Source organism: Schistocerca gregaria, chromosome 7, assembly GCF_023897955.1.
Source record: "Schistocerca gregaria isolate iqSchGreg1 chromosome 7, iqSchGreg1.2, whole genome shotgun sequence".
In the NCBI taxonomy this organism is placed as follows: Eukaryota; Metazoa; Arthropoda; class Insecta; order Orthoptera; family Acrididae; genus Schistocerca; species Schistocerca gregaria.
Genome location: NC_064926.1, coordinates 413585144 through 413598832, shown reverse-complemented (window position 1 = coordinate 413598832; position 13689 = coordinate 413585144).

The following is a 13689-nucleotide window of genomic DNA, read 5'->3' as shown; positions in this document are numbered from 1 at the left end:
GGACGCTACCGCCCATCACACCTGCGACTCCGCTACACTGCGATGGTTCTCTGCCATGGCGGCCTCCAGTAGCTCCAGCACCACATCGCCATCGTTAGAGATGCCCCGGCGAGAGCCGGCACCCCTCGCAGGCCCGGTTTCTCAGGAGGCTGGTTCACCTGTAGTTGTTCCTTCCCCATCGTCTCCGCCACTGGGTCTTGCCCCTCCCGAGGTGGGCCAGGATGCGGAGTTACACGGCTTGTCGCCCGTTCTGTGTCGGGCTCCGGTGGTGGGGCGACGGGGGCCTCTTCGTTTGGGTCACTTCGAGCCGTATTCGAAGGTTCCGACTAGAGGGTTGGCAGATCCCCTCGACTCCGGCCTTCAAATGAATGTGGAGGTCATCACTACTGCACGACGCTCCACCTTCCGACGCAGTGGATCACAGTGGCTTCACCCGGCGAAGGGGGAGGCGTGCAGTAGCCACCAGATAGACCACGGTAGGCGCACATCGGCACTGTGCGTCACGGACAGTAGTTGCCGCAAATAAAGTCCCGTCCACCAGAGGGCACGCGAGAATTCGTCCGCGATCTCTGCCGGCTGAACAACAACAACTCAGGCAGCACGGGCCGTGCCCAGTTAGTTCACATCGGGCATGCCCATCAGACATTCCCCGGTCTACACTATGTGAAGTTTGACGGAAAACGTCAATCGTGTTACTACAGTTTCTATCTACAAGTCATCTCTGATTTACAAGGCATTGTTCATGCAAAAGACAGCTTGTACTTATCTCTGTTGATGTCTAATAACGCTTGGTTGCAGAGCTATAGACAGATTCTATACTCTTAGATTTCTAGAGAGCCTTTGACAATGTGCTCCACTGAAGACTATCGATGAAGGTTTTTACAATAGTTTTTATAATCCCTGCCACATGGGCGGAGATCTCTTTGGCAACCAGAGTTAATGTCGTTAAAAATAGTTATTGTCCATATTTTCTTCTTATCAGGCGGTTCCCCTTGTTTTTGTACTGTTGGCAGTGACAGGGTGGAGACATTTTCAAGATGCTGTTTTTCAGTTTGTCCATTTTGGAGTCTCCTCAAAAAATAATATTCAGCAATGCATTTTCATTTGCTGCGCTCGTAAGTATCTCAGTGTCAAACGTATGGAAAGTTTTCATTTCACGAATCACGATGTGGAAATTCGGTTCACTGTTACCAGATCATTGTCTGGGCCGTTAATTTACGATGACCATGAGTGCATCCCGGGAATCGTTACACCGCTTTTCATCCATTTCAATTAACATCGCTAAATCTATCGGGCCAGATTCATGTTTGATAATCATGTCCATGTAAACGTTAGTAAAATAGGCTCACAGCCTTCCTTCAATTGTAACTGAAATACTTTAAATGTGTGTGTTCTGAGCTATAATATAACTTAAGAGTGAAACATCTTTTGACTGTCTTTATCCCGAAGTTACATATTTCCGTTTCACCATCTGAAGATTTTTTACCGTAACCATTATAACATGCACTGCATAGTTATAGAACATGAAACATGCTCACAATCATTGGACCTTGCTCCATTTTTTTAAAGATGTATCTGCACGGAAAGCGCGATTGATTTCAGCTCAACGTGGAGCAAAGCGATACATCGGTACCATTCCAGAGCAAAGCCTAACTTCATTACCGTTGTTGCGAAGGTAATTAATAATGTGAAAGTCATACTGACAGAAACCTTATTTCGTGTATTTAGGGGACAGCTTATATTTATCTACTTCTTTATAAATTTAGAGTACATCAGTAACTGAACATGGATGCTTTCTACTTATGTCAATATCAAATCTTTGAAAGTTTAAAGGTTATCCGTCGCACATGCTTGTGTCCATTCACTATTAGTTTCATAAAATTGTCATTAGAATATCCTGTACCAATGTAAATTCATGGTGTTCCACAGGCATATTCCATGTTCAGATATTACCACAACAAATATGCAAGAACAATTGGGATTTACATACGAAGCTCATATTTTAGGAGTTCAAGCATAAAAGTTACATAGTTACGGGAACAATGTTGTCAGGCCTGAATTCTGTATGCAAAAATTGTCGAACCTATGACTATGCAAGTCATAGAGAACACTTCCAATAAATTGCTACATAACCTAATTAATAACTCACTATTGAAATTGGGTTACCAGGACATTTCAAATTTCAAGCGATGGATAAAAGTATTCCTGTAGCTAAATCCAACATAAATGTATGTGAATTTATTAAATAATTTTTCATTTAATTTCATTTTAGCACAGTGGCGGAAGCTATGTGTAATTTTTTTCTCAGCTGAGTCCTCTGGGTGTCTGTGACACGATAAGGGCCACAAAAGTTGAACAGCAACCAGGTTCGTAAAACAGTTTACAAATAACAGGCAGATTCCAGTGCAGATATACACAGGGCAATAGGTGCTGCAGCTATGGACAGCCGGCCGAACTCGGCAAGTTGTAAACTCGCATTGTGGTAAGAAATGAAAAATTCTCTTTCTGAAAACATTATGATATGAAAGGGGATGGGAAAAGATAACACACTCCAAGAGAGAAGAATGCGCTGTTCTCATAGGTGGTCAGCAGTAACTGATGAGCAAACTTTGTAAAGGAACTCATGATCGGCTCGTCTGCATTATTACTGAAGTGAGCATGATAACTCATGAGCGCGTAATTTTATCTTTTACTAGTGGCTAAAATATGAAAGCGACCTAATATCTGAATACAATTTCTGATTTCTAACCCACTGTAAGAGAGATATATATTTTACTGGTCAATCACAGCACGTTCTCTATGAGGGGGAACTGTTAATATTTTTATAAATTTATCATGCGATGGAACTCTAAAGATCCACTAACTGAGTTCTGATAATCCAGTGAAAGCAGCACCAGAAAGATTTTGAGAAGGAGTGCACATACACATTTACACAGACAATGCGTTAGCTGATGGTCATTTTCAGTCTCCGTCTCGGATCCGGAAACACATACTAGCCGACATATTACAACTTTCAGCCACCACTGCAGCTTCATCTGACTTGTAGAACGATAGTTAGGACGCGTTGAACGATGTGACGAGGTGTACGTGAAGATATTTGGTTCAAGTTAGAGTCTTAGTTTTCTGAATAGATTCACAAATTCACCTCACATCGATTTAGGGAAGGGAATTGTTGTGTGTATGTACTTTTCTGAATCTTTATGTACTTTTCTGAATCTGTCCTTTAAACTGTTGACTAATCTAGGAATCATTGGCAGCTATTGTGGACGTAGCAAGTTATACACCATTATTATCATTTTTCATGTAATTCCAGCCACATGTGTCACTGTATCACCGAGTCAGTTCAATAACGCACTTAAAACATTTCGCGCTTAGTAGCTACTTATTTTATCTAGCCGGCCAGGGTGACCGAGCGGTTCTAGGCGCTTCAGTCTGGAACGGCGCGAGCGCTGCGGTCGCTGGTTCGAATCCTGCCTCGGGCATGGATGTGTGTGATGTCCTTAGGTTGGTTAGGTTTAAGTAGTTCTAGGGGACTGATGACCTGAGATGTTAAGCCCCATAGTGCTCAGAGCCACTTTTTTTATTTTATCTTTCCAGGTTTGGAGTCAAGTCCATGGATTTTAACAAAAAAAGGACTTTATTGCGACCTTTTGATTCTTTCTATGCAGGAAACTGGTAGGACTGGGCACCCCCCAATTTAAAATTAGGTGTACGATTTTTGCTTAATTATTCACATGGTATAATGTGGAGCCACCTGTTCACCGCAAAGGTCACGTGGTTCTGTTCTTAAGAGCATCACCGGTATAGGCTTAAAGTTTAACCGGACCACAAAAGTTTGGCAACACTTTGCCAGAATTTTTCGTACACTGAGATCTGCGGTCGTCTACAGTTTGAAAAAAGTTAAACAGTTTGATTTTACGATCCAAGCCCAGAAACGAACACTAGTGTATCATAATAATCATTAACTTCATGTATCGAAAGTAATACTCAGTTGCTGGTGCTGTGCTAATTTGTACTTTTCTTTCAACAATAAGAAGGAGGTAGTCAGTCGTCGTCCTTTTTCGCCAAGTTGATATTTTTGGGTTTCTATTTATTCGAAACTGTGCTTTTGGAACGGTTTCATTTTGTTTTGGTGCAAGTATGGGACTAGTGAATTTCGTGGGAGGCGAGATGTATTTCTTCTGTATCAAATCAGACTATGTCGAAGTTACGATGTGTTGATGCACGCAGTTTAGCTACAATAAAGAACGTTGAAAGGAAAAAGCATTTGGTCTCTTAGAAACGAAAGATATTGACTTAATCATGAATATCCAGGAGGATAGTACGCAAATGAGCTAACTCGGAATAATAATTTAGAATGAACAGGTGACTTAAAAGTTTAACAAATGACATAAACAATATGGGGGCCAGTTTGAAACAGACTCTATTCATGGGCAAATTGTGACGATGTCATAGGTGGCGGAAATTTCCGAAGCCGCTGGCTACATAGAACGCTGCGAATCACATAGTAACTCCTTCTGTACTGGTGAAGTTTCAGCTTCTTATTGAGATGGCGTTCGAAAATAAACAGCAATAGAGAAAGACAGAAAAAAATCCGAAGAAGATAGACGGAAATTACAAAAAGTCGGAAGAAAATTTCTCAGCAGCATTGGAAAATAAACAGCAATCTAAAAACACAGTAGAAAATTCCGAAACAACTGAGCAGAACCTACCGCTTCAGCCAAATACGTGCGGTAAGTTCATCACCAAGCTAAATACAAAGGCCGAGGAAGAGGTTAAACAGCTGAAAGTAAGATCAACTCGATGAGCAACTGCGTGAGTGAGAAACGAAAGTAGGTATACTGGAATAAGCGTAGACTCCACGATGATGAATTAAGTGAAGTCCACACAATCAGTAAATAGGAAGGTGAAGCCACAGAAGAACTGGATAAGGTCAAGGAGAAAGTCGAAAAGCTATCGCTGTTAATTGACACCTGATCAGATAGGTCCAAGACGGCAAAATTGAAAGATCAGGAAGGAATCAATGTAAGACTTCAATTCAAGTAAATTGAGGTGGATGTTTATCACACAGCCCGTGTCGCATTGGTCGAACTCTTCAAAGAAAAAATGCATAGTAATAAGGCAGCCATTAATAAAAAGGATGGCAAACAACAATAGGTGGAAAGGAACGGTGAAAATACGAGGAAGAATAGCGTAATGTATCTGACAGATTCTGCTGTATACATGCTGAAACAACTCACTGAAGCATAGTAATGGCGGAGGCATTAAAAGAAATTAATTAATTAATTAATTGTTATATGTACCTGCGTTACTACTACTCTTGAGTGATTTGACGAACACCAGCATGTACGGGGTGTCAGTAAATTGAGGAAGACGAGATCGGAAGCCACTTTCTTTCTGTGCTAAAAGACTCGTTGTTCCCTGACAGCTGAAACAGTTTTCATCCAAAAATTTGGACTGAACATTTTGAAGACTGACTGCTGACGGCGTGGTCTGAAATGTGAAAAATATATTTCATTTGTGGACAACTCAGGAAGGAAGCAGCTAACTGCAGTGTCAGGTTCAGAATGTATAAGGAGCTTATTTCAGGATTTTTACATGAGTACTAGGCGACAGATAAGCAACAGCACGTAAAATTCAGCATCCTAATCATGGAACTGTATACCGACACGGAACACAAATATCAAATTCAGTATTTCAAACATAAATTTGAGACCAAACTAGTTTCTGAACGCATCTTACAAGCAGAAGGGGATGACTAAACATAATGCTTCAAATAACCTGAACAGGCAAACTGAAACACCTACACAGTAAGAATGGAAAATTGACCACAGCACTGTCCACAGTAATGGCGTAATAATGGAGGACAAAATGATCAGCTTAATAGGCACGGAAATTGTTGAGGTTTCAAGTCCTCATCCATAAAGAATGCATGTGATTAATGGGGAAAGTAGTAATAATATAATTGACTGACTTACAACTTCTGCTAATGAAAGCACAAGGAATCAATGAAACCTGCGTGTCAATTCTCAGAAGATTAAGAAGGCCCTACTTGGTCAGGAGTACGATATAGTTTATTCTGATTGCACACCAATCAATGTAGATATAGGCAATAGAATTGCTCACGGTGTTCTATGTTTATGGAAGTCAAATCTCAATGTTAGATAAATGTATGTAAGACGTATGTGACTGACAATGGCATTGGCCAGAATTGAAGCTGACCAGTATGAAGATACATGGTGCTATCAACCACTGAAAAGAACATACAAAAATCATTAAATAAATAAAAATAAAAAAACAGATCTGCGGCGATTTCAAGTAACAGGGGCGATTTCATGGTCATAGATAGATTTGTGAAAAATGGTTTAAATGGTTCAAATGGCTCTGAAAACTATGGGATTTAACATCTTAGAACTACTTAAACCTAACTAACCTAAGGCCATCTCACACATCCATGCCCGAGGCAGGATTTGAACTTGCGACCATAGCGGTGGCGCGGTTTCAGACTGAAGCGCCTAGATCCGCTCGGTCACATACGCCGGCAGACAGACTTATTGTTGTTTCCTTATCAGCCCTTACTTTCATGAAAAAGTACGATATGGTAATGCACTTCGGTGGTAAGTTCGATGTAATGGACCTTGCAGACCGAGAAATAAAAGTGGCGTTTAAATTATTACGTTGATTGTATCATATTATCAGGCTTAATTTCTCTGGGATTTGTGAGAACATGCAGAAGGAAGACTCAAGATATTGTCAATGACATTAACAGAGAAGTGAAGCACATTAAATGAACTGACGATAGCGAAGATTTATGAGAAATGTTATGATCACATGCATGTATATTCTCAGATATACTGGAGACATTCAGCACGTTTCTGAACCACTTAAAGCTAAAAGAACACCGGGCAGTCTTTGTAAAGCCATAACAAATCTCACTGGAGCACAAAGATAAATTGCAGCAAGAGATTATGGTTACAATACAAGAAGACGTTATTGAAGAGAAAGTAGCCTACAGTTGCTAACTAAGTGTGTCTTTGAGAAGAATGGCACTATTCACTTTGTATCAGATTGAAACTGTACTTACACAAAGACTGAGAATGAGATTGATAGGACACAAATATTGGAAGAGATGATGCAAGATTCATTGAGTTGCCTGTGATCACGTCAGTAGACTTGCGCCCTAATTACTGGCAGGCTGAATTACGCCATATGTGTCGAAAGTACTGGTGATGATACCAATTTAGGAAATTACTGTTCGGATTGAGGAAAGAGGAAAATATGGCTACATTGCGGAGTATGCATAAAATTATAGACAATCGGCATCTATATCTACATCTAAATCCATACTCCGCAAGCCACCTGACGGTGTGTGGCAGAGGGTACCTTGAGTACCTCTATCGGTTCTCGCTTGTATTCCAGTCTCGTATTGTCCTACGAAAGAGAGATTGTCGGTATTCCTCTGTGTGGGCTCTAATCTCTCTGATTTTATCCTCAAGGTCTCTTAGAAAGCTATAAGTATGGATGAGCAATATATTGCTTGACTCCTCGGTGCAGGTATGTTCTCGAAACTTCAAAAAAAGCCCGTACCGAGCTACTGAGCGTCTCTATTGCAGAATCTTCCACTGGAGTTTATCTATCATCTCCGTAACGCTTTGCGATTACTAAATGATACTGTAACGAAGCGCGCTGCTCTCCATTGGATCTTCTCTATCTCTTCTATCAGCCCTATCTGGTACGGATCCCACACTGGTGAGCAGTATTCAAGCAATGGGCGAACAAGTGTACTGTAAGCTACTTCCTTTGTTTTCGGGCTGCATTTCCTTAGGATTCTTCTAATGAATCTCTGTCCGGCATCAGCTTTACCTACTATCAACTTTATATGCTCATTTCATTTTAGATCACTCCTAATGCCTACTCCCGGATAATTTATGGAATCAACTGCTTCCCGTTGTTGACCTGCTATATTGTAGCTAAATGATAGACGATATTTCTTTCCATGTATTCGCAGCACATTACACTTGTCTACATTGAGATTCAATTGCCATTCCCGGCACCATGAGCCAATTCGTTGCAGATTCTCCAGCATTTCAGTACAATTTTCCATTGTTACAACCTCTCGATATACTATAGCTTCATCCGCAAAAAGCTTCATTGAACTTCCGCTGTTATCCACAAGCTCATTTATGCATATATTGTGAGTAGCAACGGTCCTACGATACACCTGAAATCACCCTTACTTCGGAGGACTCCTTTCCATTGAGAATGAGATGCCACATTCTGTTAACTAGGAACTCTTCAATCCAGTCACACAATTGGTCTGATAGTCCATATGCTACTACTTTGTTCATTAAACGTCTATGGGGAACTGTATTAAAGCCTTGCGGAAGACAAGCAACACAGCATCTACCTGGGAACCCCTCTGAGTCTCGTGGACGAATAGCACGAGCTGGGTTTCACACGATCGTCTTTTTGAAACCTATGCTGATTCCTACAGAGTAGTCTCCAGAAAAGTCATAATACTCGAACATAACACGTGTTCCTAAACTATACAACTGATCGACGTTAGAGATATAGGTCAATAGTTATGCACATCTGCTTGACGTCCCTTCTTGAAAACGGGGATGACCTGTGCCCTTTTCCAACTTTTTGTAACGCTACGCTGTTCTAGAGACCTATGGTACACCGCTGCAAGAAGGGGGGCAAGTTCCTTCGCGTAATGCTTTTTATTAATAAATTTTGATGTGTATTTTCGTCTGATATGGTTTGAGTGATTTTAATTTCATGAATTGCTCAATATATTGTATTTTACTTGCTTACTTTTTGACTGGATTTTAAATTATTGTTTATTCTTACATCCATCAATACTTTTTCTATTAGTTTTATTTTATTGGTGTTTTCACGTAATTTCAGTCATGTATAGAACCTTTAAGACGTCAATGTTGTAATTTCAGTATCACAGAAGTATTTAACGACAACTTACTTTGATTCGATCAAGTTGACTTTGAAGTTGTTTTACTTGTGTTGCTGTTCATCTCATGTTGTCCTCTTTTAGATGTGCCATCATATTTTAATGTTGTCACTGTTTTTGATTTTTGTTGGCAATTATAGTTTTCTGTGGTAACTTACGTCAAAGCATGCATGACATGTTATACATCTGTGATAATTTTTGTGAGTATTTCGATCGATTTAACGATTTTTCCTATTTTTCCTTACTTCGCTCGTCAATCCACTTTTGTATGTAGTACTGTTACCAATAATGATGGACTAGAACTGAAACTGGTACCGAAATAAGATTATCACAGACAGCACACTTTTACGCATTTTTTAAAAGTTCGCAAGTTTGCTGGTATAACTCGGGACTTCCAGTGCCAACTCAGAGAACGTCAGCATATGCAACATGTTAGAGTTTTACTGTGTATAAGTACCTCATCCTACTAATACAGATATTCGTCGAGAAGTACCTGCCAACACAAAGATAAAGACCATTTTTACCAGGAAAAAAATTCAGCAACCCGAAAATGAGGTCCAGTATAAGTTCCTCACGACCACTTCAGTCAGGCAAGCAGTAGCAGCTACAGCAAAATAACAGTTGTGGATCTTTCGTGAATAACACTACCTTGCAGTCCCCTTTGGAAACTTTCCCACCTGGACATCAACAGGAGTACAGGCCAGTCAACTTGCTTCGTTCGTAAAAGATCCAGGAGTTGCCATCAGAAATGATACTTAAGTATGAATACCACTAACTGTACTTCAATGGCTTTGCCAGGACAGATACACCAGTTCCCATCAGGTCACTAGAGTTAGCACTATCGGTCGTGGCCAGTACGTGGACTGCATGGGTTCGCCGTGTGCTGTGGATTATTTTCCTTTAGGGGAGAGGGGGCAGGAGGGGCGGTGTCATAAACCTCCCATCAGTGATTGCGCCAGTGTCTTGGTTTAAATTCCAAACCACTGCACAGTGTCTCAAGAAGTGATGGCACTTGACACTGTTTATAGTAATCTATGTGTCGGATGGGGACGTTAAGCGCAATGCCTCCTTTGGTGCTGTTGGAGAAGAGTAGTTAATGAGCCGACACCAGTTTCACCCTCTATTTTCTCACATAATCACCAACACGAAGCCGGCCGCGGTGGTCTCGCGGTTCTAGGCGCGCAGTCCGGAACCGTGCGACTGCTACGGTCGCAGGTTCGAATCCTGCCTCGGGCATGGATGTGTGTGATGTCCTTAGGTTAGTTAGGTTTAAGTAGTTCTAAGTTCTAGGGGACTGATGACCACAGCAGTTTAGTCCCATAGTGCTCAGAGCCATTTTTGAACCAACACGAACATGACTCTACTCACACACACGAGCGCGCACACACACACCCTTCACAATCAGCTTGAGGCAACACAATCTTGTGCGAATACAGCCCTTATACTTCGCGAAGGAAAGATGTCTGCGAGCTCAAATTATAGGACAGCCTTCCCAATTAGGTAGATGGACCTACCCCTTCGGGTCTTCCAGTCACTCATGCCATACAATTTTACTTTTTGACCACGAACTATGATTGTGAAGGATGGCTAACTATGGATAACCTTCTGAGTTTTCAACTACACCCTTGATCATGCAAGAACGTAAATCTTCTGCTCGCAAAACAGGTAGCAGTTGAAGATTTTGGACAGGGGTGTTGTAGCTTGATAGTCCTGTCTTTCATTTGGCTGTAATGGTAACCCCGTGTATTGTGTTTGTTGATGATTCAAATAAATATTTAGTTAAACCAACAGCAATTTAAACAATCCGTGCATGGTGCAAGAGTTGTGGAAGGTACTGGTGCTGTCAATACTTGATGTTAGTACCAGGAGCTCCAGCTTGTTCCGATGCCAACTTCATTGCGTTTGTGGCCGCTGTAATCGGTGGTCGTGTTCCTGGTGGACCATCGGCTCCGGGTTGTGTCTTGTTTACTGAACCTGGAACGAGCGACAAAAGACTGCTAGTAGTAAAGCAAATGTGGTTAACCGAATTAGAAAATTAATGGAATGATGAATTATTATCCATACAACATAATAGATTGTTGTTTCTGTCACTTGAAAACATCGTACATAAATGACAGTGCGCTTCCGGATGTTATGTCTACTTGTTGTTAGCACTTTATGCTGAATATTTCGACGACCGTGGAGGCCGTGTTATGCGGGTACTGCGATTTTTTTCTATTTCCACTCGCTTCCCGGACTCTAACCAGACTGTGAACAACCATACTTGCTATTTGTAGCCAAGCTAAATTACCATCGTCCACTTCTCACATTGATGTTATTTTCTCTTTCGGAATTCACTCTTATGCTCCGTGAAAGGCAAATTCTCTCGACGTCTTCCAACTCTGTTGGACATGATGGCCAGAAGTCTTTTTTATTTCGATAGGTTCATTAATTATGCTGTTCCAGAAACTTAGCGTTTTCACTGCTATACTTATATCACCGTATTTCATTTCATGGCTATAATCGAGGTAGTGCTCGGCGACAGCTGATTTGCTTAGTCAGGTGAGTCGCTGATGTTCCTCGACTGCTCTTGAAGTCCGACCCAAGTCAAACATGCCATATTTTCAAGGATTACTTTCCAGCATTTCAGTTGACATGTAGGTGCGCGAACGTGTAATGTTTAGGAAAATCTAGGTCTCAGAAAGTTGGGTGTGTATCGCATTCCATGCGAATGCGGCATATCTTACGAGGGGAAGACTATGGTAACACTCGAGGAGAGATGTAGCGAATACCAGCGACATAAAACCTAAACTCTTTCCGAACAGGCCATGGAGGCTCAATGACACCGACCGGCCGCCGTGTCATCCTCAGCCCTCAGTCGTCAGTGGATGTGGATATGGAGGGGCATGTGGTCAGCATACCGCTCTATCACCGTATATCAGTTTACGAGACCGGAGCCGCTACGTCTGAATGAAAGAGCTCCTCAGTTGGTCTCACATGGGCTGAGTACACCCTGCTTGCCAACAGCGCTCGGCAGACCGGATAGGGACGCATCCAGGTGCTCGCCTGGCTCGACAGCGCTTAACTTCGATGATTTGGCGGGAACCATACCAGCAACATATCCGACTAAAAGAATCAAGACGTCCGATTTTGCAGAGCACTGCCCCAAATATAACCATTAAATGAAACACGATGATAAATCTAGCTGCGAATACCAAGTTTCTGGAATACAATGATTAAGGCGTTCATTGAAATAACTATGTCACAAGCCTTAATAAACAAGGTCGATGGTTTCAATTGAAATAACGCTAGGGGTCCAGAAATCAGTTTGTTGGAATCTCGCCTGACATTAAGTGCACCATACTTGGAAGACACTGAGAGAATCTGCGTTTCACTGAGTATCAGTATGAGCTTTAGGGAAAACCTAGCATCAAAAGGTGTAGAGGGTGTCGGGAATCGAACTGTCTTATAAGTATTCTCGCTAGACCAATTATAGTTCACAGTACGTATGTAGTCCAGAGAGCGAGTACACGTAGCAGAAACACTCGAAGCACCTGTAGTAGATTGTTGATTTGGTGGTCGAAATATTGTGCATAAAGTGGAAACAACATATTCGTTGAAAACCGAGAAGAAGACTATTGCTCAATTTTGAAGAGGTAACTTGCGAGATTACAACGTTGTGGAGCGCAGGAAAAGTGGGCAGGCTAATGCATTCCTATTTGTTAAACTGAATAGCAGTTGACGGAAATGGATAGAAATAAATGATTATATTCTGCAACTATTGGAGTGAAATATCGAATAATTTAATTACCTTAGGATTACATTAAGTACTTTTTAACAAATTCAGTTTTTACTATGTGCCAGAATGGTCAGTTAGCCAGACGTGTTCCTCAGTTCCCGTACAGTATTCGTGAATTCAGTGGAAGAGAAACTGACATACTCTTCTACTGGCCTTGAATCTGATAATATTTTTCGCATTACATGTACTCTCTGTTTTCATCGTTGTCGTCAAGAAGAGCTCCTCTAGGGATGGGTCTCCTTCTTGACCATATATGTTACTCGAGGAAAACCAAAGTCCTCAAAAATCGCTATATCTCTGAGGATTGGTGCAGCAAACAGGTTACAATTCATTATGTAAATATTTAATTAGGAGATAAGTTTCAAGTGAATGCTGTCAGTTCCCATTCAAACTGAGTTGCCGCGTCCTACGCTGGTTTCTGAAACTTAGCGTTTTTCCGAATAGCGTAACTTGGTGCAATGTGCCAATATTTGTGTTTCGATTCTGAATTCCTTGTGAAGAAGGACTTAGCATGTTGTTTTGGATGGAGACTCCTCAACAAATTTAATATATATCTATAGGATCTGGAAGGTTTCTGATACGATACATTATAATTGCAACAGAAAATTCGAAACTGCAAAAATTTGCAGAAACGTATAACTCTGTTTGTATTTTATACTTTACGGCTTGCAAATCAAAACTCAGACAGTTGTAGAATGGCGGGAAATTATGAACACTTGATCAGAGTAAATAAGAAAAACAGAAGTTGTTAAGTTTTCAAAGAGAGCATTAGGCAATGTACGAAAGGAGTATAACAGGACAGGAATGATTAACTGTAAGATATGAAACTGTAAATGCATTAAAAAATGGTGGAGATGCTATAGAACCCACTGCAAAACGTGGAGCACATTTAATTTACTTCACGAAAAGATAAAAAAGGCCTAAAATACATGAAATAGAGAAG